This window comes from Protopterus annectens, chromosome 6.part1 (genome assembly GCF_019279795.1).
Source record: "Protopterus annectens isolate FY-2018-M chromosome 6.part1, PAN1.0, whole genome shotgun sequence".
Classification (NCBI taxonomy): domain Eukaryota; kingdom Metazoa; phylum Chordata; order Ceratodontiformes; family Protopteridae; genus Protopterus; species Protopterus annectens.
Genome location: NC_056738.1, coordinates 365,400,898 through 365,425,400, shown reverse-complemented (window position 1 = coordinate 365,425,400; position 24,503 = coordinate 365,400,898).

Genomic DNA, 24,503 nt, shown 5'->3' with positions numbered 1-24,503 from the left:
TCACTGATGTAATTACTAAAGCAAAAAGAGTATGCAAAACAGGCAGGATAATTGCCATACACACAGCAGTTAATTGTGGGAATAAGCCCAGTTTTGATCAGGCCCAGTATAATGATGCTATCCTGCTGTAATGAAAAGCGGGCAACGGGATTCAAAAATGTAACCCTCATTTTGATTTTTCCTTGTTTCAGGTATTCTCGTAAGTTTAATAAGAAAAGTTCACAGTGGACCATAACTTGTTGTAAAGTTAAGAAAGACTACAACTATTTTCGTGATCTAAAAAAGATTATATTGATTTGCAAAATGACCAGCACTAGCAGTGTCGTAGCACGCTCAATATTGAGAGAAGGTGACCCAAGTCACGTACAGTCCACAATAGCACCGTTCCCACCACCAGATACCAACCTTCTGATTGAGGAGCATGTCTCCCATCTGAAATGATGGAAAGCACTTGGTGATAAGGAGACATGATTTGCCAGTGACAAGTGGCTTAAATGGGCACAAAGGTGGAATTGTCAACATGCTCCAATGAAGGAGGGTGAAGTGCAGTTGGACCATTCAAGGGAAAGTTACTTATCTCTTTGTCTCTTTGTTAGTGTTTTGTCAGTACGGCCTGTAGTCATAATATAATCTGCTCTACAATGTCAGAATGTTCAGATATCAATGTAAACTATCTTGCTATAGGAATGGTAATAGTGTAACTTATAAATGTTGATGGATGGTTGGATTCCTGCAGGTGATATTGATGTTAGCTTGTTGGTTTTCTCTGCCAACCCCACAATGAGGTCATCAGAAACATAGCATGATTCCTCTTCACTCATGATCAAGTGGAATTCTGCAGAGGTTTCAGCAAATGGTCTTCTACAAAGGTTTTGCTTCATATAAATGCACAGGCATTTCCACTGTGTGAATGTGCTACCTAAGAGCATGAAAGTGGCTAGCCAGGTTGTTGTACACCTACTTTTTCTACGGAGTAGAAATGTCTCAGTTCACACATAGGCAGGGTGAGTGTTCTGACCATAGGCTGATACTGGAGGTAAACCTTTACCATCACACCATCATTCTTATAGTCTCGCTCTGTGAGTATCATGGAGTCAGTAAATCAATAAGAATGTTTGGCTAAGGCATTCATGGTTTCTTTATGTCTTATTTCTTGTTTTGGGTCCAAAGAAGTTGGTGGCATGCAATTACCACTGTGACAAGTGTGATGAACCTCAATGGTTGGGCAATACTAACTCTGGTCGTAAAACCATTAAGTGGCAAAATAATGTCACATGTGCAAATCACAGGTTCATTGGAAGACAGCAGGCACTTTAACCCATAACAATTATATATTCAGTCACGTCAATGATACATTTCTGTCAGTATACTGTTTCAGAGTTAGATTTTTTAGCCTTGCAAATGTGGGGAAATGGATATGATCTCTCGCAATGATGGCCTGCCTACTGTTATAGAAATTGTAGAAAGGTACTATTGTAAAGTCTGTGCTACAGGTATGTACTAACACCTAAGGTTAATAATCTTACGGTCAGTTTGGAGTTGAGTGCCACAACAGCTATGGGCACACAATAAGTCTCAGGATGGAGTAGCTATGGATCAGTCCTAGTACATATAGTTGTCTGCTTATGTAATTAACTGCAACTCTCGCTACACTGTAATCAAAATGTATGAGCATTCCTACGACAGGAGGTTTTATTACTCATTGGACAATTAGCCCTATATGGAGATGGCGTTGGTTGGCTAAAGTGCACACTGATACACTATCCGCAGTAATGTGAAAGAAATTCTGTGTAGAGACTAGGAGAGCATGTCACAATGCCTAAAACTATCCACAATTCAATATTTTTAAATCTGTAAACCACGGAAAGACAGGTTCGGAATTTAAACCCTTCTCAGTGGAGATGCAGGGAGAAAGGCTGCAAGACAATATTCCAAATTTGCTTTTGCTACAACTGGCCACAGTACTTATTTTACATTGAGGATGTTACAACAGTTAACAGGCGATAATGTACAATGAGGACGTGATTAGTGATTCAAACAGCAGAGTAAAGAGTCATGGTATACATGATATAATTAAGAGACTGAGCAAGTGTGTACTGGCAGTTTGTATAGTGTATAACTGCAACAGATGTTTACATAGCTTTTGAACGGGTCAATAATTGTAAGTGGGGTCCTCTGAAAAAAGGCATAAATGGGGCGAGAGTTCTTGTAGGGCAAAATATCTTCTCCGGTCTCCTCCACTAGCAGACATTAATGGATATACATTCATTCTGTTATGTGTCGCTATCTCTATGTTCAGACAGTTGCCTGCTCAAAATGAATTCCAGGATTCTTCCACAGACTTTATTTCGAATCAGTTACCATTTTCTGTATGAGTCTATGTAGCACACCTGTACTTGTTTTGTGTGTGTCACACCCAACTAATAAACTACCAGATAGAATCAGAGCTGTCACTCCCATTTGTAAATATCAATCATTCCCAGTGCAGTCATACTGATGTTGCCCGCCCAAGCACGCTGCCTATTTCTTCCTCACTCAACTTTCTCTTGTGTTGTCTGTATGTAAATAAGTAATCCTAGGCATAATGAAGCACCGGATGGACTTGGCTCGATTTTTGTCTACCACAAATGCATGTAGTACATTTGCTGTCTCCAGCAGCATCAGCAGTATGTGCATCTCATTCAAGTTTCTCTCTTTTGGGTGTGACTCCTAGAACAGAAATCTCCTAAGCTGCTCAGGAGTAGCTCACACCTTACTCAGGAGTAATTGGGCTACATGTGCACCTTCACAGCATGCGACCTTCTTCTTTCGGCTTTTCCTGGTTATGGGTCGCCACAGTGGATCACCTGTCCACTCAGGATTGGCAGTGGAGTTTTACAGTGTCGAGTTGCCAGCCCAGTGCCCAACAACACACACACACACACACACACACACACACACACACACACACACACACACACACACACACACACACACAATTTAGAGTGTCCAATCCACTTGCAGCATGTCTTTGGGATGTGGGGGGAAACCGGAGCACCGGGAGGAATCCCACACGACCACAGGGAGGACATACAGACTCCGCACAGAAGGCACCCCAGCCGAGGATCAAACCGGAGAACCTCTTGTTGTGAGGCGACAATGCTAACCACTGCACCACTGTGGCCGCCCTTCACAGCATGCGACCTAATTTATCCAAATGTGACTTTCTATTCTCTTGTCTTCTTGTAAATAATAATGATCGCAGTATATTTAAACTGTGAAAGCATGGAAACAACTGCACCAGACAACATCTGCATAATATAATTTCATATTAGTTTGGGCATGCAGAGGCCAAGACTGTTGTAACTTCATGTGCAGTGTGTTGCGCAAAGAGGACAAAAATGAGTAATTGCAAAACTAAACAGTGTCTACCTATAGGTATGTTGCAGTAGTTTGGCATGACAACTGTGCTGTTTATGGGAACAACATGGTGTACTTGGCTGATATGAAAGGGAGAAAAAACTAGTAAAACAGAAAATTGGCTGATATAATTATAAAGATGGCAAACACAAATGTAATGGAAGCAGGGATAAACTATGCACATAAGTGATACTGCAATATCAGGGATGAGGACTAGTACTGCATACATGGTGAGTAGTGGATGATTCTGGAAAATGAAACTCTTTCTTTGCAAGTAATTGGTGTCTAATAACTTCATGTATGTGGTGACTGAGGAAGCATAATTTGAAAGCCTTGTGAAAAAAACGTCAGGATATAGTAGTGAATCTATATTAAGGTTGTTTATGTGGCAGTAACACCACGAATACATCAATATATGTGACTGTATATGTGTGTCTCTCTCTCTCTCTCTCTCTCTGTCAATAAGAAATATATCTACTTCAGAGGCTTGCAGTGTAAAAGCTTCGAACGTCACATGGTGGGGAAAATTTCATCAAAGTTCAGAAAGTTTGAACAGTTTAACATGGTGATTGCCGAAGCATGCAGAATGGGCAATCTAATGTTCTCTTCCCTGTAGTGAAATTTCAGAGTTGGTAGATGCAATTAGCAGGTTGTGTTGCTGGCGCCAGGGGGCATGCCACCATGGCAAAAAGAAAAAAAAATTGTATACATACACACACACATTCACATATGTTGGTATAAATATATATATATATATATATATATATATATATATATATATATATATGATGATTGTAAGGAAGTTAGTAGACTATGAGCTGAGGCCCTTATAAGCCTAGCCAACAGTTTAGCCTGTGTTAAAACAAGTCAGCACTGAATGCCCCTGTCTAGGTGGAATCCCAGGGGGTGTATTGCCTGTTTCCCATCCAGTTATCAAGATGACGCTTAACAAAGGGATAGTGAGGTACTTTGCTTGATGTGTACAGGGAGTCTATTCTACAGATGGTTGAGTCTGTGGTACACCAATCTGCCCCATGAACAAGTGCTATTAGTGACGCAGACCATGCTGAGGTCTCACAAGGGGAGGAAGTATAGCAACTGGCCTGTACTTTGAGCATTCTTTTGAGCAGGCACCTTTAAGGAGAGTGATGATATGAGAAATTTTCCACAGCTTGGGAATACACTGCTCAGTGATGGAATGGTTGATTAGGATAGAGATAGAGTAAGAGATGGCATCTGCTACCAATCTGAGAAAGTGATTATGGAGTAGGTCAGCGGTGATAGAGATAGGTGATTATGGAGTAGGTCAGCGGTGATAGAGATAGGCTTTAGTTTATTTATTATTTTTTTTAATTGCGCTAGTTTGTAGTGGTCTGATTGAAAAATAATTGAAGTTTGTTACTTATCCAAGGATTCGACCTCCAATAACTCTCAGTCTTCCCCTTTCACTCTCAAATCCATTCCTACTCACACTTTAAAAAACTCCTACTAAAGTTAAAACCTTGTTCTAATGCCCCAGATGACATTCCATCCAGCTTTCTCAAACTAGCCGCTGATGGCATAGTCCTTCCCATCAGCATCCTAATAAATCGCTCCATCCAGGAATCCTACGTACCATACCTCTGAATAAAAGCCTTCATCATCCCCCTCCACAATGGAGGTAACAACTTTTCAATCTCCAACTTTTGCCGTAATGCTATCCTATCCCCTATCTCCAAGATACTCGAAAAATGTATTCACCTGCAACTTTTACCCTAACTGCTTGACAACCAACTATTGACTCCTACACAACATGGATTTAGAGCAGGACATAGCAGCACCACTGCCCTCCTTTCCTTCCTCGAAATCATCAACTCTGCTCGCCACTCCAGTAATATAGTTTCTACCCTCCTCCTTGCCCTATCCAAGGACTTTGATACTGTCTCCCATGAGCTCCTGCTTTCAAAACTCTCTCATCTTCATCTCTCCTCTTCTTCTATCAAATGGTGCATCAGCTATCTTTCAGCCAGAGAACAAGCTGTAAAATGGAACTACTGTACTTCCTCTTTCCTTCACACCCCAACAGGTGTAAATCAAAGCTCTATATTAGGTCCCTTACTATTTAATATTTTTATGAATGATTTCCACCAAAAGATCCCCAATGCTAAACTCGTGCAATACGCAGGTGACTCTACTATCATCTGCTCTGCCAAAACTCTACCCATATTAATAAGCCTTGCTCAAGAGGCCTTCTGCTCCACTGAGTCCTGGGTGCTTGACAACCATCTAGCCCTTAATGCCTGCAAATCCAAAATAATGCTTTTTACCCCTTCTAAACATACTGCTGTTGACAAAGCATCCTTCTCTATACTCAGTCTAAACAAAGCATCTATTGAAATCGTTCCCCATGCAAAACGTCTGGGCATCCTTATCGATGACCAGCTAAAGTTTGACATCCGCCTATAAACCGATATAAAAAAAACATCAAAAACTCAGAATGCTTTATCGTCACAGACGTTACCTGTCTCTTTCATCTAGACAACTCCTATCTACCACCTACCTCATCCCCTTCTTTTTGTATGGAGCCCCACTACTCAGTAATCTCCAATCAACCCTGAAATCTAAACTATCCTTATGCTATAATAACATTTCTAAGTTTGTCACAGGATCCAAATCCTCCACTCATCATTGTAACTCCCTCCACACACTAAACTGGTTGGAACTCCCAAGCTATCTAACTTTCATTCAACTAACAACAGCACACAAACTCATTTTTAAACCCTCTAGCTGTCCATCACTCTCCTCTTCCTTAAAACTTCACCAGCCACACAGAACACTAAGATCCACAAATCAAAACCTCTTGGAACTTTACAAACCTTTACATTCACCAGGCAACTATTACTGTCATTCTCCCTTGCTAGATTATGGAACTCTCTTCCCTCTCACATTAGAACTACCCAGAATCTCCCTTCCTTTAAAACCTTACTCCACTCTCATCTCTCCTCTCTCTGGGAATGCTCCTGTACTCATCCTAACTGAATCCTGACACCTATCTCTATCTTATCCTACTCAAAACTCTGCCATTGCTTAAATTCTTTTATCTACAATTATGATGTACTAAATGAACATTAATTTGTTGTTCTTGTAAATATCTTATAAGTGGTTGACGTAGTTCTTATATTTGAATGTTTTTATTATACTGTCTTTCTGTATACAGTAGTTAATTTGTTGCTTTTATATGCTGTACTAGTTATCACTTTGGAATATCTTTTAATATTGTCTTTCTGTCTGGACCTTTCCTCCTCGTGCCTCCAGTGAAAACAAGCTACCTTGGCCCAATGGAATTTCCCAGTTAACAAACTGAAGTAAATAATTATAAATAAATATCCCGTAAGAAGACATAAGGAAGTATAGCTGTATAGAATGCAATTGCTGAAATGGGAGTTATTTTTGGAGGCTATGATATCCACGTTATTTATGGTGGTGGGATTTGGAGTTGGGGAATTTCCAGTTTTCCGTAGTTGTGTAATGGCTACCCCAAATTTGGTGCAATTTTTTTGGTGTTTTTTTTGGATCGTGGTATACTATAATTTTTTGTCTATCTTGATGTCTTTTTTAACTATGTTTTTTATTTGTCGATAAATGATAAGGGAAGTTTGTTTTTTGGTGTTTTGATTTTGGGACCAGGCTCTGTGTCTCTGTTTTAGGAAGGTTTTGGTACCCTTAGTTAGCCATAGGTTCATAGGTGTGTACTAGACCAATGGTCCTGAAGCCTTTGCCTAGTCCATAGAAGTGCACTGGTATCATGTCGCCATTAGTTCCTGATGCCTCTATCAAGTAGAGTCACCCCGGGGTGAACTTTCTATTTCCCAGCCACTCATCAAGATTTCTCTTGAAAAGGGGCAGTGAGGTGCTCTGTTTGACAGGTATGGGAAGTCTATTCCAGAGCATGGGCACTTCACCAGCCACACAGAACACTAAGATCCACAAATCAAAACCTCTTGGAACTTTACAAACCTTTACATTCACCAGGCAACTATTACTGTCATTCTCCCTTGCTAGATTATGGAACTCTCTTCCCTCTCACATTAGAACTACCCAGAATCTCCCTTCCTTTAAAACCTTACTCCACTCTCATCTCTCCTCTCTCTGGGAATGCTCCTGTACTCATCCTAACTGAATCCTGACACCTATCTCTATCTTATCCTACTCAAAACTCTGCCATTGCTTAAATTCTTTTATCTACAATTATGATGTACTAAATGAACATTAATTTGTTGTTCTTGAAAATATCTTATAAGTGGTTGACGTAGTTCTTATATTTGAATGTTTTTATTATACTGTCTTTCTGTATACAGTAGTTAATTTGTTGCTTTTATATACTGTACTAGTTATCACTTTGGAATATCTTTTAATATTGTCTTTCTGTCTTGACCTTTCCTCCTCGTGCCTCCAGTGAAAACAAGCTACCTTGGCCCAATGGAATTTCCCAGTTAACAAACTGAAGTAAATAATTATAAATAAATATCCCGTAAGAAGACATAAGGAAGTATAGCTGTATAGGATGCAATTGCTGAAATGGGAGTTATTTTTGGAGGCTGTGATATCCACGTTATTTATGGTAGTGGGATTTGGAGTTGGGGAATTTCCAGTTTTCCGTAGTTATGTAATGGCTACCCCAAATTTGGTGCAATTGTTTTGTTTTTCTGGATCGTGGTATACTATAATTTTTTGTCTATCTTGATGTCTTTTTTAACTATGTTTTTTATTTGTCGATAAATGATAAGGGAAGTTTGTTTTTTGGTGTTTTGATTTTGGGACCAGGCTCTGTGTCTCTGTTTTAGGAAGGTTTTGGTACCCTTAGTTAGCCATAGGTTCATAGGTGTGTACTAGACCAATGGTCCTGAAGCCTTTGCCTAGTCCATAGAAGTGCACTGGTATCATGTCGCCATTAGTTCCTGATGCCTCTATCAAGTAGAGTCACCCCGGGGTGAACTTTCTATTTCCCAGCCACTCATCAAGATTTCTCTTGAAAAGGGGCAGTGAGGTGCTCTGTTTGACAGGTATGGGAAGTCTATTCCAGAGCATGGGCAGTCTCTGGGTTATGACCCTGTCCCTCCTGCATGTTCTGTTGATGGTGGTCATGAGGTTGAGGTCCCTGAAGCATGTGGTGCAGAGTGACTGGGATTTCTTTAGGTGTAACTTTTCAAACAGGGCTGGGTCAGACATTGCTAAGTAAGTCAAGCAAAGATTGCCTCTTAATAGACAATATGAGACAGAGAAAAGCTGGAGTTTTTTTGAGTCTGTTCATGTAGGGCATGTGTTTAGGGCCTAGGATCCTCTTCGTGGGGTGGGTATTTTTGTGGCCTTTCCAACTGTGGCAGGTGTTTAGTGAGGTACATGCCAAATGGGACATTATACTCGATGATTGGTCTAATGAGGGATGCATAGAGAGAGATGATGACCTCTTTCTTCCTGGATGCAAAACCCTTGGTAATAAGAAGTGCCACATAGAAGGACTTTCTGATCACAGTGGCAATGTGGTGGTCAAAGGAGAGGTTGCTGTCAACCTGTGTCCCACAATCTCTTTTAATGCCTTTAGTGTTCAGTGGGCTACCATCAATGTAGTAATTAGTGGGAACTGAGTTTTTCCCAAAGGGAATGACGATGCATTTTTTGGCATTAAGCTTTAGGCCATGGTTTTGACAGCAGTCATTGGTCTCAGTGAGGTCATTGCGTAGGATGCCTACATCACTTGTGGAGTTAATAATGGCTCCCATCCTGCAATGGTTGGCAAACTTGGTCAGCCAGAGTCCCTCCATGTTGGCCTGGACTTCAGAGAAGTAGATGCCAAACAGGAGAGGACTCGGGACCACTCATGACTGGTCAGCAGTCTGACTTGGAGTCTGCTACTATCACACTATGGGTTCTATCTGTCAGCCAATGTGCAACCCACCTAGTGATATAGGGGTTGGTGCCTAGTTTGGTGAGTCTATCACTAATTCCTGAGTGAGTAATGGTATCAAAGACCTTGGCCAGATCAAGGTAGGCTGTATGAACTACCTTGCCTCATCCACAGCTCTGGTGACTGACTCCAAGAAGTCAACCAGGTTGAGCAGGCATGATGTACCTTTCACAAAAAACAAACTGCGTGGGATCCAGACTTTGGAGATTCCCTATATCCTTGTTATTTAGGTCCATGATGATGCGGTCCATAAGCTTACATATCAGACTCGTCAGGCTAATGTGCCTAATAGTTTCCAGGGTGCTTAGAAACATGGAATGAGACTCATGGGACATGGTTGGGGACCTATAGCAGGCTACAACCTGAATCACCATCTTACCCAATGTTAGCTGCACCTGAAGTATCTCAGATGCATTTTGCTGGGATACTAGTCTGAATGTGTGCATATCCTTTATGAATATGGAGACGCCACCATCTTTGTAGCTTCTCTCCATTCTCTGGGCCCGAAAGGTGTGGAATGAGTTATAGCCTGGTAGTGCAGGGGTGCTTTCTGCTGCCTTGAACCAGGTCTCTGTTACAGCACAAATGTCGATGTTCTCCATTTTAAGGAGTGCTTCGAGCGAGTGCATTTTGAGATTTAGACTTCTAGCATTGAGCATCATGACTCTCAGATTGCATTTGTTTGTAGCTGTTACGGTGGTAATTTGGTCTTTGGAACACCGCCTAAAAAAGGCAATATAGGGGTGGCAAGAGCCTTGGCCCATATCCAGAAGCCCAGGGATGACAGATGCAAGCCATCTCTGGCAAAGTCTTTATCCAGTTAACCAATACATTTGACTCTGAGCTGTCAACTACCAATTTCATTTCCTAGATCTTTTTCAACCAAATGGAAAATAGACAGAGCTCCAGATTTATTTCAGGGCTTTCCCACTACCTTTTTGGAGACTGTCAGGGACTATATCAAGCATCTGAGTCTCATGCCTTCTACTACCCTGACATCCAAATTTTCAATAGTTAGATAGCAATAGCTGTGCATCAGTAACTTCAGACAAACTTGTATATTAATACAGATGTTATTTACAAGTCACAGCACAATGCAATATCCTTTTTGGAAAAAGTGTACTGTCCTGAAAATCATTTTGGAGTAATTACCTCTATGTTATTCATCTGTTTTCACATACAACATAGATCAAAACTGACAGCAACATATTGATTTTATTGCTGTACTTACCTGTATTAGCCTTTATTACGAGATGACTGATGTGTCTACATCATTGCTGCAATTGTCTACCTGCACCTTTTGTGACAGATGCTTACAAACACGCTGCATACCTTACATTAGTTCTATTCATTTGCTTATCAGGTAGACATTACAGGTGTGCATGCAGCCAGCTGAAGCACAGAAAGCAAAGATATACATTTAGCTGCTAAGAAAAATATCATAGTTGGAGAAATAAAATTACTTTGCTATCTATGACATTGTTACCACCATGGCTGTATCTCAATAGTATGTGCTTGCATTCCTTAGTACGAATCAGGTGCAGTTATATGCCCATATAGGTTCATAGGTTCATAGGTTCATACTAGGCTATCTGCCCAATGGCATTTATAAGCCTAGCCCATAGTTATGTGGCTTTCGCCACCCCTTTAGTTTGAATAAAACTATGCCTATTATTTTGCTGTGCCTCTGTCAAGCAGTGACACTGAAGTAATCCCTGGGGTATATCTGTGATCTCCCATCCATTGGTCAAGATTCCTCTTGAACAAGGCCAGCGAGGTGCTCTGCCTCACATGTACCGGGATTTTGTTCCACAGCATAGGGAGTCTCTGGGTGATGAATCTGTCCCTCCAGCACGTTCTATTAATAACCGTGTCAAGGTTTAAGTCTCCGCCTTGTGGTTCTGAGGGATCTAGATTTTTGAGGTGAAGCATATTCATCAAATCTGGGTTTGACATGGCCTTATATGTCAGGCACAGGTCACCTCTGAGCAAGCGGTATGAGACTGAATAGAGCTGGAGTTCTTTCAGTCGGGCAGCATAAGACATATTTTTGAGACCCTTTATCCTTTTGGTGAGGAACTTTTGGGGCCTTTCCAGCTGCTGCAGGTGTCGGGTCAGATACATTCCGAATGGGGCATTGTACTCAATCATAGGTCTAATGAGTGATGAGTACAGGGGGACGATGACCTCCCTTGATCTAGATGTGAATCCCTTCATGATCAGGTGGGCAATGTAGAAGGTTTTCCTAACTACTTTAGCAACATGAGTGTCAAACGAAGGGCTACTGTCAACCTGGGTCCCCAGATCCCTGATGACTTCTTCTGTGCTCACTGGATTGCCACCTATATGGTAGCTAGGGGTAACCTTGTTTTTCCCGAAGGGTATGACTATGCATTTCTTGGCGTTTAACTTTAGGCCATGGCTCTGGCACCAGTTATCCATTTCTGTGAGGCCCTTCTGAAGGATATCTGTGTCAGATGTGTTTTCGACTATGGCGCCCAGTTTGCAGTCATCTACAAACTTTGTCAGCCATAACCCTCCTGTGTTTGCTTGTACTTCAGAAAAGTAGATGCCGAATAAGAGTGGACCCAGGACTGAGCCCTGTGGGACACCACTTGTGACAGGCTTTGAGTCTGACATGGCTCCAGCAACTCTGACCCTGTGGGTTCTGTCACTTAGCCAGTTTGCAACCCATCTTGTGATGTATGGGTTTACATTCAAGCTGATGAGATTTTCGATGATACCTGAGTGGGGTATTGTGTTGAAGGCCTTTGCCAGGTCGAGGTAGGCTGTATGGACTGCCTTTCCCTCATCAATGGCCTTGGTGACTGTCTTGAAAAAGTCAACCAAGTTTAAAAGGCATGATCTGCCTTTGACAAAGCCAAAACTGGGTTGGATCCAAAGTCTGCAAGTTCCCTATGTCTTTATTTATGAGTTCCATTATGATCCTCTCCATGGCTTCGCAGATAAGGCTTGTCAAACTAATGGGATGGTAATTTCCAGGGTCGGTGGAGGCACCGCCCTTGTGAAGTGGGACCACAGTCGCCGTGCGCCACTCCTTGGGTACGTATCCTGAGGTGAGGCTAAGATTAAACAGCTGTCCTAACTGCGGGTTTAATTCCTCATTGAGTTCGTGGAGCACACAGCCGGGGACATCATCCGGTCCCATGGATGCTGTGTTTTTTGCCTTGGAGAGAGCAGTTCTCACCTGGGCGTTGGAGATGTCTGGGGGGCTACAATCCTCTGGTATAGATATCTCTCCTTTTGGGGGGGGGGGGAGAAGTTTGCACTGAACCTGTCAGCCAGTATGTTGACAATGTGTGTAGGTTCAGTAATCTTCACATCATTTTGAACTAATTCTGAGCATATCTGGGAGTTTCCTCCTAGGTTTCTAACATAGCTAAAGAAGGCCTTATGATTGTCTTTTGAGTCTTTGGCGATTTTTCTCTCAAAATTTGCCTTGGATGATTTTATGAGAGCTCTTAGTTTTTTACTTATAATGATCAAAGGTGTCTTACCTTTCAAGGATTTTGTTCTATCTTGTAGTAGCTTCCTCCTTTTGTTGTAGAGCTTGTTTATGGCTGGGGTCCACCAGACTGGACGCTTGCCTTTGGTACAAAGAGTCTTAGTTTTGTTTGGGATTGCCTGATCCATGCAGTCCTGTAGGTGCTGGTAGAAGGCATTTGTAAGTGATTCAGTGGTTTGAGTAATGTTTACCACTGGCTCAGGGGCCTTAAAGGAGACCACACTAGTTTTTAGAAGTGTGAAGTCGGCTTTTGAGAAGTTTTTCACAGTGGTCTTTTTTATTTCAGGTGGGGCCGGGATCAGGACCTCCAGCGAGATTAGTTTATGATCTGATCTCACCAGTGAGGGGTATACTTCCGGTGTTGAACATTGTGATCCCATGTTCGTGATGATGAGATCAAGTATGTTTTCTCCTCTTGTGGGGATGGTGACTAGTTCCATGGCATTTGAGTTTATGAACTCCAGGAACCTTTGGGCTAGAGTGTTTGGGCTTGAGTAGTGTTCCCAGTCTATATTAGGGTAGTTGAAGTCACCTAGTATGATGGTGTTTGGAGATACATTTATCCTCCATTGTTTTCAGGAAGGCCATGTGAGGTTCCTGAGTTTGAGAGGGTGGCCTGTAACATGCTACAAATTGCAGAGCAGTCTTGCCTATGGTTAATTGCACCTGGATGGTCCCCGATGCATCGTGCGTTGCCACCAACCTTGAGGTGTGGGTGTCCTTTATGAATATGGACACCCCCTCCTTTCTTGGTGTTGTCTGGATTTTGGGGCCGGAACGCATGATATGAGGTGAAACCTGATAGTGCTGGGGTGCTCTCAGGAGCCTTGAACCAGGTTCCTGTCACAGCACAGACATCGATGTTCTCCATACTGAGAAGGGCCTCGAGTGCGTGCATCTTGAGATTGAGACTTCTGGCATTGAGCAGCATTACCCTTAGTTTTTTCCTTTTTGTGTTCTAGGGTGGTAGGTTTAGAATTTGAGCCTTGCCTAAAAAGGCACTATGGGGTGGCAAGAGCCTTTGCCAATATCCGAAGCCTAGGGGTGACAGGTGCAAGCCGTCCCTTGCAGCATGGCTTGTCCAGCATGTCATCCCAGGCAGACAGACATTGATCCCTTTGAATGACACCAGAATTTAAGCCAATTATTAAAGCTGATCATCTTATCACTGTATTGTGGCATCATTCTAGGTGAAGGTAGGATACTGCTCAAGGTCAGGGTCATACCTGCCTGGGCTACATAATCAGAGAGCTCCTCAATGTCTCTTTTCATGTAGTCCAAGGAGGTACATCTCAGGTCGTTGACACCAGCGTGGACAATGACTGAGTCGTACTTGTACCTGCTGTTGAGAGACCTGAGTGCTTGCGTTATGTGGCGGATTCTAGCGCCCGACAGGCAGCTTACTGTGACCTTCTCCTTACTCAATCTGGTGAGCGTGACGTCAGTGTGTCTGACTATGGAGTCACCTATGACAAGTATCTTTGGTGTTGTATTTGGCCTTAAGGGCAGTGACTGCTTTGCACACTGATTTTGTTGTTTATGTGTTGTTTGTGTGGTGTATTGAGTTTGCAGTTGCTTGGGTGTCTGCTTTGGAGGCCTCTGCTGTTTAGGTAAATTTTTACTCAGAGCCTCCGAGTATGTCTTAGTGTGTTTATGTGTTTGATTCAGTGGTGTGGTTGAGTTATGTGAGACTGGTATTGTGATGTGTGTAGTTGCCTTCTCCTCCTGCCTGGTCTTGCCAGTCCTGAGTTGAGAGAGCTCAGCCTCCAGTCTGGCTAAATAGCTGCATCTCTCACAAGTGTTAGTGTTACGTGGGAGGAGGAGAGGGTTGTCCGTGTACATGAGTCAATTGTACACAGCTCTACTTTTTTTTTGTGTTGAGACCCACCAAATAAACATCCTGACAGACTCAGGGCCATCACTTGCCTCTGTGAGTTCAAAGCATTCCTAGTATAGTGATACTGATGTTGCCCTCACAGCATGCTGCCTCTTTCATCCTCACTCAACTCTCTGTTGTGTTGTCTTTATTTAAATAATTACACATAGCTATATTCTGACACTGGTTGGAACCATTTCACTGACCTCTGTTCCCATGGTGATCTGTCTGCATTTTTAGCAGACCTTTTGTTCTGCACAGCCCCATTTTTGTCTATTACAACTGCATGTAGTAGACCTGATGTCTCCACCAGCATCAGAAATATTTCCATATCTTTGATGTTGATCTCCATTGGGTGTGATTCCCAAGAAAGCAATCTACTAAGCTGCTCAGGCCCATCTGACACCTTTTCCAGGTGGCAATTCTTCTAACACCTGTGCTATTGTTTGTACCTTCACAGCATGCTACCTCGTTTATTCAAATCTGACTTTCTATTCTCTTGTCTTCCTGTTAGTAATAATGACCTCAGCATACTGAAGTAGTGATTGTGCCAACAGTTTTCATAAAGTAGTCATTCTGCAGGTTTGAAAGGGTTCATTGTTATCTACAGGCTAACCTGTGGGTATTGCAACTGCATGTCGCAGACATGGTGTCTGCTGGTAGGCACCACCTGGAGGTCACTTTAGCAAATTTGCATTGTCTCTTTCATAGGTAGGTACCAGGCTATTGGCACTAGGGCCTATACAAGCCTAGCCAAAAAGGTACCCTGGCTTTTTGTCACAGAGCCACAGAGATCCTGGGGGTAATTTACTTATTTTTTCCATCATCATCAAGATTTTCTGAAGAAGTGCTAATGAGGAGAGCTTTTTTGGATATATATAGGATTTGTAGTCCAGTGTTTGGGAAGTCTATTATTGGGAATGTATCCCTCCCAGCATGTTCTGTTTATTGTGGTGTGACAAGGTTTAGTCCCCCAAGTGTAAGCTCAGAAGGATTGGGATTTATATATATATATATATATATATATATATATATATATATATATATATATTTATATGCAGCTTTTACTCAACCCCACCTCTATCAGTAATACAGTCATGAACATGTCACTGCGCAGGACACAGATGCCAACTATGCTGTGTTGAGCCCCATGAACTTTGCACAAATCTGTAAAATTTATGTTACTACACTGAAAGATAGTCTGTACAATTACTCAATGAAGGCAACTGAGAAGGTTCAATCTGATATGACATCCTTTACTGCATATGAAGTAGATATCTAGTATAACAATGAAAGATACACATGTAACAAAACCGTACTTCAGCTTACAGCATCAAACTGTAAGAATCAATGTCCCTCATACAAAAGTAAGAAGTCCAGTTATAGTCTCTTTTCTGCCTGTATCAGCAGTTTAGAGAATTTGCCAGAATAACAAGTCTTTCTTTTGAAGCTGGTCTGCTGACAGTTTGTTTTCCATATCTCACACGTTCTGTTTCTGAAGAATAACTCCTCGGCCTTGCTCTTATCTTGCACGTCCTGTTGACGAAACACAGCTGCATACAAGAGTTCATCTTGACCTGCTTGTAGACAGAGAATTTCACAAACTGCATAGTTTATACTTCTGACTTCTAATAACAATGAATGCCAAGCTATATGCTTTTGCCAAGAGTTTAAGCTAAGTGCACTCTGTACTACACTAAAAGCAGAATATTTATTTTACATTTTCAGAAAAATATACTGAAAGCCATTGTTAACTTGTTCATTACTAAAGACAGAATATTTCAACTCTCACAATTCCCTCTTTTCAAATAAAAAGACAGAAAATGACTGTTCATTTTTGACTTCAGTCGCACACATTGAAACATTTTCCAATTTATTTATATTAACCATCATGATTTGCTGGAATCTGTAAATTTTTCGCAAATGACAACTTGGATAACAATACCAAATAGTTAATATGACTATAATGCCTAACACTACTAGTACAGGATGTACTAACCAATTTAACATTTTTTTCCTGATTTTGACCAACCAGTAAAGATATCCCACCAATTGTGAGCAATGTCTTTTTTGGTCTTTTCGTCCAAGCTAAGTAATTTATCTTTTGCAATGATACTTAATGACTCATAATACAGAATACTTGTATTTCTTTTTCCTAAGTACTCTCTGAGAATTTCAATATTATTCATTATGTTTTTTTAAATTATCCAAAGATACAGATCTATTGGGAAGCTGTATTAAGCCATAATTCCAACTTGTGGAAGCATTTACTTCTATGGTTTTAGTAAACACATAGCTCTGATTATTCCATTTAAGGAAGTCAACATGTGATAAACATCCGTCAAAAGGTAATTTTAAATTATGACCTACATCCTGATCTGTAACCAGACAAACATGCTGAGGAGCCACTTCTATAAACATCTGAAAAGAAGATGGCACAATTGTACACTTACATAGATTAACAGAATGCTGCAGTAAGCATGGTTCACAGATAGGTGAATGCTGCACAAAAATTAATCCATTTTGAGTCTGTGTAGAATACTCAATTTTATGTGTTTTTCCCCTCATATCTATGATTACCTTCAAATTGTGGCAACCAATACTCATGTTTTTCTGGAACTAGAAATTTCATAGGTAATACCGTAAACTGACACATAACAGTGGTATCAGTAACATTATAATGTGAAAACTGTCATGTGCAGTATAGCGGAGTACAATATGTTACTTCACTGTATAGTTTAATCCAATCTGTATCAGGTACCCATTTATGAAACAATTGTTGCCAAACATTTTCATTCTGTAACATAAGTTCAATTTGTACATTATTTTTTTTGCATTTCTACATACAAAGATAGCTTAGTGCATTTTGTCCAATTTACAAAAACTGTTATGTTACCATCAAATTTTAACTGATGTAACTGCATAGCATCATAATTGTCTAAAAATTGCTACTGATAATTTATATTATGCAGGTGTGCCTTCCATATCTCTGGATTCCAAGATGCTTGTAAATGTACAATCTGAGAGATCTCTCCCCCCACTGTTTTTAAACAAATAGCTAGAGTTTTAATACCAGCTGCATTAATAATTCTAATGCTTGTACCTAGGCTTCTTAGCTGAGTATTATACCAAGCTCTTTTGTACTGGCATTTGCCTGTGTCAGGGAATGTAATGTTAAAATGTACTCCAACCTTTTGATACTGTCTGTCAACCTTTTTACAGGTAGAAGGGATTTTAACCAAATGGTCTGTATGAACAGAATAGGTTTACCTTTTAATATTGATAGAACATATGCCTAATGTATGCTGCCTGTAATGACTGTGGTATTAGTACAGGTAATGTACCTGCAAAGTCAATTTGGATGGCATACCAAGGTCCATCCACTGGAGTTACCCTTAGTAACTGCATTTTTTTTCAATTGAGCATTAACCTGCAAACATATTAAGCATTCAGCATGTACTTGCTCTTTACAATGGACCACAACTTTTGTGTGCCCAAATGTCCCATTACCTGATGATTAAACTTCACTAACAATCATGCCTGTTGGTATGGAATATGAGGAAGACTAGAACCATCTTCAAACCATTTTGCATAATATTGCCCTGGATTGTCTCCTACAAGAGTATTTTTTTTTTATTTTTTTATTTTTATTTCCAGTTTGATTATCGGGGAAGTCCACTGGGTCCAGAAGACCCGTTTTAAGTGGAGGCCCAGGGAGAAAAGCTCCAGGATAAAGAAATGCAAAAAAGAAAGAATATAAAAAAAACAAGCAAATACAAATAAAGTAGTAATATACAAGAAACATTGTATAGTAATAGGTTATAATTATGTACATTCAGTGTCATGCATATACAGCAGGAATCAGATTGTATCAGTTACAACTTATGTACATACAGTGTTAGGCATATTCAGCAGGAAATTAATGTGAATTGTTATTAATGAATTTTACAATAGGTTTTCATTTGTGCAAGCCACTTGTGTTGTGGTTGGGGAAACACCTTAACATACGTGCATATTTGTAATAGTTATTACACTTTACTTGTGCTCATGTAAAATAAGAAGCTATTTACAATATTTACAAAGTTGAACTAGGGTGCTGTTTAGCTCAAAGAGATCAAAGCTTAGATTGACTCATGGGTGAAGTAGCTATGGGTAACAGAGAGCTAAGGAACCTGGGAGGAAAAACCTCTTGGGGGCATGTTCTAAGAATTAGGTCAGATGAAAGCAGGTGCATTTCCATTTGGTGGACAGGTGTTTGAAGAGTAGAGATTTGAAGTTTTCTGAGTTAGTTGTAGTTCGTAGCATGGCAGGGAGAGAATTCCATTTCTTCCCTAGTGAGAAAGATAGGAGAAGTTGGCTAGCAGGAGGTTTAGGTTTGTGGATAAAGATTAAGTTTTGGTGTTCAGATCTGAGTGTTCTGTTGGGGGTGTAAGGGGGGAGGATATTGGTCAGGGCTGGACATTTAGTTGGGTGAAGTATAAGTCTGTGAGCAGTGGTGAGTTGGAGGTAATCCAGGTAGTTTGTGAGTTCTAGCCAGTTCAATGATTGTAGGGTAAGGCAGTGATGGGTGGAATTTTTAGATTTGGTACCAAATTTGGAGATCTTATTGTAGCAGTTTTCTAGTCTGGAAGTGAGGGAAGAGGATAGGCTAGTTAGGAGAGGGGCTCCATATAATAAGGATGGAAGAAGATAAGTGGTGGCCAGAGTATGCCTAGTGGAGTTGGATAGAAAGAGTGTTTTTGTACACCATACCTAGCTTTTGGTGTGTTTTCTTAATATTTTGCTGAATGTGGATATCGAACTTGAGGTGTTCATCAATAGTAATACCAAGGAGTTAAGCAGAAGGGACCACTTCTATGGGAGAGTTGGATTGAGCACGGACTTTGAAAACATTTTTGTCATAGGAGAATGTCTTTGAAGGAGGGAATAGTAGGAGTTCTTATTTATTTGCATTGAGGGAAAGGTGGTTTTGTTGCATCCAGTTTTCAGTGGTTGTAAAAGCAGTTTGGATTTTGATCAGCAGTTCAGAGGGGTTTAAAGCGGAGCAGACTAAAGTTGAATAGTCTGCATATTGAATGATTTAGTCTGGACCTGCAGCAAATCATGTTGCAAATTCTGAGCTGAAAATGTCTGTATGGCATGTACTGCAGTAGTTTTATCTGGTACACCAGAAAGGTGTTCTGTAGGATACAACTGCATTCCTTCCCTGGCTGCCTTTTTGCCATCTGATCTGCATAGTTATTTAACTGAAAATTTTCATTTGCAGCTTTCTGATGAGCTTTTACCTTTAAAATACTGTAGTAACCCACAAGGGACTAACTACAAACTAAATTCCAAATAGTCTGTAACACAGAAGCATGCTTGAGCAGTTTGCCCATATTATCAACAAACCCTCTCCTTGCCCATGTAGACATGTGCAGCCACAGAGAATTAACTACGTAAGCACTGCCTGAAAAAATATTGACAGGTGGAAAATGTTGTAACACATAAAGAACTGCTTCTAGTTCAGCTTGCTGAGCAGACATATGCCCCAGTAACTGTATCAAAGTTGGCTGTCCCATAGAAGAGCTCTCTGGCACTACTGAAAATCCAGTTCGATATTGTCCATCATCCCAAAATCGAGCACCGTCACCAAAAATGGCTGGTCTGTCTTTCTGAAAATCAGGAGACAGTATGGGCTTTTCTGGATTTGAAATGTGTCTAATGCATTAATGTCATTTTACTTCATATCCCATGAAGTTGGATAAGTAATACTTTTCTCCTGCCTTTAGTGTAACTTGCTTAACACTAAATAATGCTAGCCATTTTGCAAACACTGCTTGACTGACGTCATCAATCAGTTTAACTGAGTCTCAGTTACCAAAGCTTGTACAGCATAATGTGGTGTCTGTACTGTAAGGGAAGTTACCCTACAGTTTTCAATAGGGGCCATAGGTTCTTTGACACACACTTGAACTATCGACAAGTCAGACCGATGTGGACTGAAATTAACATCTCTGTCTGAAGGACAACATTCTCCAGACTGTAGTATCCACCATTAACAGTGATGGTGTGTACTTGCTGTGACCATGGCTACATACCGATGTAGGTCATTGTACATCCACAGTCAGTAATATTTAATTCTTGGACTGTACTTTGTTGGTTGTAGTTGTTGTTGCGGTATCATGACCACTTATGATTCTATGCGATCACTGAATTGTAGTGAGTGTGACTTGCCTAAAAAGCATTGCTCCCTACACAGACAAAGAAACACACACACACAAACATCCACACTTGCCATGTGTGGGACTATAACCCCTACCAAAGTACAATATATCAACCAACAGCATTACACTGTTATAGGATGCACCACAGAGATTACTGGGCTATACCTTTCCCAAAGGTGTATTTCACAATGAATGACATCAGCAGCCTTGCCAAAGTGGGGCATTTGAATTGTAGTGTGTGTAAGTAGCCTAAAAAGCATTGCTCCCTACACAGACAGACACACACAAAGTTGCCATGTCTGGGATTAGAACTCCTACCTAACTAGTTTATCACACTACAGCATTACACAGTTACAGGATGCACCACGGAGATTATTGGACTACACCTTTCTCATGGATAGGAAAGAAGCAAAAAGGAGAAACGAAAGTTAGGGTCTGTATAGTGATAATAGCATTGTGAGGTATAGGTAAAAGAGGCAAGAAATGTTCAGTTTTGTAAATTAGTGCAGCAAGTCAGTATCAGAGAATTGTGGTACATATGCTGTTACATTTAAAAATTAAGGGTCTATTTGATTAACCTGGTGTAAAACATGAGCAAAGCCATGCATTTTTACATAGTTGCTGAAAGTAATGAAGAAGATACAGAGCTGTGTCTGCATGCCAAGTGAAAGTATAAACCTTTTAAATACAATGAAAAAACAACAGTAAACCTTATAAGCACTACTTCTCTACATTTCAAAGAGGTGTTTCCCTGTCAGTATTGGCTGTAAATAAAAGAAGCACACACAGGAAACTGTTAGGTTTTCTGGAAGTGAGATTTACCCATCCCCCAGGGTACTGAAACCTGAGCTCGGGGAGTCAGAGCAGCCTGAATGTAAACATTAGGATCACATGACCTGACAGCTAAACCAAAACAAAGACAGTAGCAGAAAATCTTGACACTCTCCCTTTAAGCACAAAACATCTCCACACCCAAAGCTAACCTATCAAGGACTACTGCCGCACAAATAATATTGTGAATGACAAAGAACATTCACAAGCTTCAGTTTTTAAATGTATGCAAATAAGTCCTTGTATAATAGGAATGCAAGCAATTAGCACATCACTACAGCCTGCAACTCTCATCATTTCCAATTGCAGCACATATATGTGGCCTCTTTGAGAGGACTGTCCACAGCTGGGTTTCTTTTTATGGTACCAAATACCATCATTAAACCTCAGTTTTGAAACCATGATGCTAAGTATTTGTTTTATGTTTCAAAACAAACAGCAGTCCCTTTTCAATCATAATGCATAAAGGTACAGACACACACACACACACACACACACACACACACACACACACACACACACACACACACACTCACACCCCGCATGATATTGACAAACAAGCATAACCAGACAGTAACACATTTGTAGTTACTATTTATCACATTGTCAAATTGTAATAATTTTCCCATTTCCAGCCGCAGCCTAATTACAAGACAAATAATCAATACAAGTTTATTATAGGGCTATTCTCAAACAGTTTACAATTAAAAATGAGTACTGACTATCACTCAAAAAATGTAGAAAGTAGACACAGACTCCTCAACTGTCCAGATTTTCACAGAATGTCCCAATTTTTGCCTCATATTTTTTTCTACTCCTCATAATATTTGTGGATTTCTGGCAAATCATGGAGGAGGAGTGAAGTCACTAAATAATAGCATACAGTTGAGTTTCAGACTTCATATTCTTCAGAAAATGCATGCCAATGTCAATCATGTTATTCTAGTAACTTTCTAAGTTTATAAGAGCAATATTTAAAATCTTCCCTTATTTTGGGCCTTTGTCTCACCATTATTTTAAGCTTTGTCTAGATTTCTTGCACTCATAGGTTAAGAGGTATAAGTAGACAAAATAGTTCGTAAAACATGTCAGAGGTGAAAAAGGGTGAACATAGAACAAAGTGTTACTTATGGGTGAGATTCATAGGCATGGTGCATACTGCATAGGGCTAGTGCACAGAGATTAGCAATTCAAACCATATACGTACACATCTATGATGCATTAAGGGTATTTGGTTTGGTTCCACTCAGTCAAGGGCTCCTTTGAGTTTAAGCTTGAAATGAAATGGAAGAAAAAAAAACAATGTTGTATAACTACTTAAGGAAGCTTGTAGGCAATACTCAGTGGTGTAATTACCTAGAAATATGTGGTAGTATAACTTCCAAACCATGAGCACCACAAATATCTCAGAAAAGAAGTTTTGTTAAAAGGGTGACACACCTCATATGCTATGATTGAACTAAAATTACTTTGAATACAATCAAGAACACTGGTTCCATTAGTCCCAATAACACCCCAAAAAGTTTGCTCACTGCCATAAAATAGATAATGCACTTACCCCCTTCACTTCTTAAATTACATATCTGTACAGATTTCTGTACCCAAACTATTGCAGTCAACTAAAGTGGTCCTTACTAAAAGAGAAAACTCTACAGCTTACTGTTGGAACTGGAAAACCAAGAGTTTTGCTAGTGCCATGTGCAAGGCTATTGAGAGGATTGTTGTAGAAATTGTTCAGAGGGACACAAGTGACATTTTAATTCTAGATATGAGTCAATATGGATCATATAAGTGAAGAAAGTTATGCATTTTTGAGAGGTTTCATCTGACATGGACAAGAGCTTAAGTATAGCAAATGACCTACACTGATCTCAAAACCCTAAAGGCAGTATCACCCCAAAAAAATTATGAACAAACTCAGTGAACCGAGGTGAAAGCATATGTAGTTCACTGACCTGATCGTGGTCTTTCCACCAGAACCCAGTGGGGTTGAAGATGACTGATCAGCTTATCAAAAGGTCCTTAGACCACTTCTCTTCAGCATCATTTTTAATGCATGGTTTAAAGGCAGCACTGTCCAGCTCACAAAACATTTTTTTTTATCTAAAATCACTTTATTCAAATTTAAGTTAAAAAACAACAAGTACCATTATTCCAAAACTTGAGCACATATAGAAAAAACAGTGCACATTAATAGCTTGCCAACATTACACATTATCCATACTTAACATCTCCTTTAGTGCAGAAATGCTTATATGTGCACACATGCTTGTGCACACACACACGCGCACACACACACACACACACACACACACACACACACACACACACACACACACACACACACACACACACATGCAACAATATTCTTTTATGACAATTCATCCAAGGCCTCCCTTTTGACTTGGAATAGGAGTGTAGCACCTTGAGCAGGTCCTCACCATATCACAATCCCAAAAACCTTCTCCACTCCCCCAGTTTTCTCCTCCTAATTCATTCACCACATTATCTAGTCCTCTAGAGCATCATTCACCCAATTCAGAATAGTAGCCTGATGATAGGAAATCATGAGAGAAGAAGACTAAAAAGGAGTTTGGGTGAGTTGATCAAAAGCCCCTTTTCTGTCATGACCTAGGTTAATGACATAGACAAATTACATTAAATTACTCAGTTACATTATGCAGTTAGTGTACAGACGTTGACAGAGCTGAATGTACAGTT